Genomic DNA, 2,816 nt, shown 5'->3' with positions numbered 1-2,816 from the left:
AAGCTTGTTAACAGATCAATCTTTTGAATTTGCGCAACAAATTAAATTAAATTGCTTAAATTTTTATAAGACAGCTCTTAAAGAAATGATGAAACGTTTGCCATATAAACATATTTTTTTTCAACAGTTAAGTTTTTTAGATCCGAAAGTTGCGCTTTTTTTTGAAAGTAGAAATCAATGTAATGATTTATCTTATATTGCTAAACAAATAGGAAACATTGATATTACTAAACTTGCATTTGAATGGCGAATTTTGCCAACAATTTTTAATGATTTTTGTGGCAGCCTACGGCAGCCACAAGCGCCGGGTCCCTCCCCGGCAATCGCGCGGTCACGCGCACCTGACGTTTGGCACCGGGCGCCCGGCCCCCGACATGGGCGCCTGGCGCCAACTTCGAGCGGTCGCGCCAATTCATAGCGCGCCGATAGAGGGCGAATTCTCTCGGGATTGAAATTTGGTGAGTACTAGTATATAAGGAAGGAAAATGCGAGCATTTTCACTTCACCTCGGCGCTCAGCCGCCACGACCAAAGCGCATAGCCGCTGTTCCTTGTGCCCTAGACGCATATACAAGCGCTGAGTCGCTCTCCTGAATTCCACCAAGCGCTGAGTCGCTCTCCTGGATTCCACCAAGCGCTAAGTCGCTCTCCGGATTCCACCAAGCGCTGAGTCGCTCTCCGGGATTCCACCAAGCGCTAAGTCGCTCTCCGGATTCCACCAAGCGCTGAGTCGCTCTCCTGGATCCTACAAGCGCTGAGTCGCTCTCTGGGATTCCACAAAGCGCTAAGACGCTCCACTTGTGCGCACAAGCCGCACCACAAGCGCTAGGCCGCTCTATCTCAAGGCGCCATGGTTTCGCCAACGAAGCGTAAATCGCTGCATCGTGAGTAAGAATCGGCGCAAACACATTTCAATCACTAACCTAGTACCTTCTTTCTAGACTCCGAACGCTCACGATCGTGGAAATCTGAGCGGTCACTCCCGCTTGGGCCGGCCGATTGTCTGACCCGAAAGAAAACGCGGCCCCTATCTCTGGACCAGTACCGGAAGAGACGCCACACACTCGACGAGTCTCAAAAGGTGCTGGCTCCACGATCTCCTTCTCCGGCTCCTCGAATTCCATCTCCGATTCCACGGACCCCCTCACCTACTCTACAAGCTCCATCTCCGATTCCACGGACTCCGCCTCCTGCTCCACGGGATCCATCTCCTACTCCAAAGACTCCGTCTCCAACTCCCTTTAAGAAGCCGCGGACACCTTCGCCCGTTCCCATCTGTGAGACGCCGAAGAGAGAGAGGCCTCTCACACCGCGAGCCATCTTGTCTCCATCAGACTACGTGGAGAACATTCCACCTAAGACCTCTCGTAGTCTGATGACGCAGACCATACCGAGCCTGTGTGATTACGGCACCCAGACTGATCCAAACCTCTTACCGCTACCTTCGACACCAGCCCCGCAGATCCGAAAGCGTGACGCGTTCACGCAAACCAAAAAACGCGGCGGCCAGGCTCAACGGAGCCCCTATTATCCATTTATTCCTCGCCGTTTATAAATGTTCCTATGTACTCCTTTCCTTAAATATATAACCTAAGCCTTGAGGTATTAACAGAAAAAGAGTTTCCAAAGATTTACTTCCCTCCCTTGCGATCCACTTCCTTGGGCGTTCCTAAATAGACTAGAGATTAGCGAAGCAAGCCCCATAATTTTGAAAAAACTGAATTAAGTTCCTTAGAAATAGATGAAATGTGGCAAAAAATATTAACTTTTAAAGATATTAACGATGAGAAAATGTTTCCAACTTTAAATTTATTAGTAGAAGCTGTCCTGTCTCTACCTCACTCTAATGATGAAGCAGAAAGAATATTTTCCATTGTAAGCGATGTAAAAACTAAAAAACGTAACCGATTATCTAATGACACTATTTCGGCTATTTGTAAAGTTCGATCATATTTTCAATCTGATAACATTAATTGCATAAATTTTGAACCTGATAACAGACATTTGGAATTTCATAATACACAACATTTGTATTCATAATATAGTTAATTTTATTTTTATTTTTAAATTTCAAATTTGCATTTATTTTCAAGAAAGCTTTTATTTCAGTATTTCTTTCTAATTATTTCTGTTTATTATTTTTATTTTATAACTAAGTGTAGTTTTTAATTTTATTACGAGTCTAGTCGAGTTTTCCTTTTATGTTGTCACGTACAGTATTACTAATTATTTTTTTGCTGAGTTTTATTTGTTTCAGATAAGTACCTGATAAAAGTGCAATTTTATTTATAATTATTGTGATATGGACGGAGTGTGATATGTGAAAAGTGCAATTTTATTAATAATTATTGTGATATAATACATAATGCGATACTACAATGTAATTTTTTATTTTAATACGTATCGTTTTAAATCAAATGTATCTATATGTTATGTTAAAAATGTAATTTTGTTTTGTGAATACGGGTAAGGTTTTGGCAGTTTTCCTTACCCCTTGCAACGAATGTTGGTATTCTTAATTTCTGCCAAATAAAATATTTTATTTAAAAATGGTTTGTTTATATAATTATTCCAGACCTCTATATACCTTCTTAATACATTTTTAATTTTTCTTTTTACATCTCAGTATTCTACAATACATAAAATATTTAATATACATATATTTGTATATGTATATAATTCTAATTGGTTTTACATCTTTTTATTGACAATTAAAAAATTTTTATATAATTTTTATAGAAGCGTCAAAATAGGGTTCCTGCAGGACCTGTATATGTCCTGTTTTGATACTGCACTGCTGCTGTACTTGAACGCGCA

The sequence above is a fragment of the Vollenhovia emeryi genome, unplaced genomic scaffold (assembly GCF_000949405.1).
Source record: "Vollenhovia emeryi isolate VEMERY1.0 unplaced genomic scaffold, V.emery_V1.0 DF939528.1, whole genome shotgun sequence".
NCBI lineage: Eukaryota > Metazoa > Arthropoda > Insecta > Hymenoptera > Formicidae > Vollenhovia > Vollenhovia emeryi.
This window is presented reverse-complemented; position numbering follows the sequence as displayed.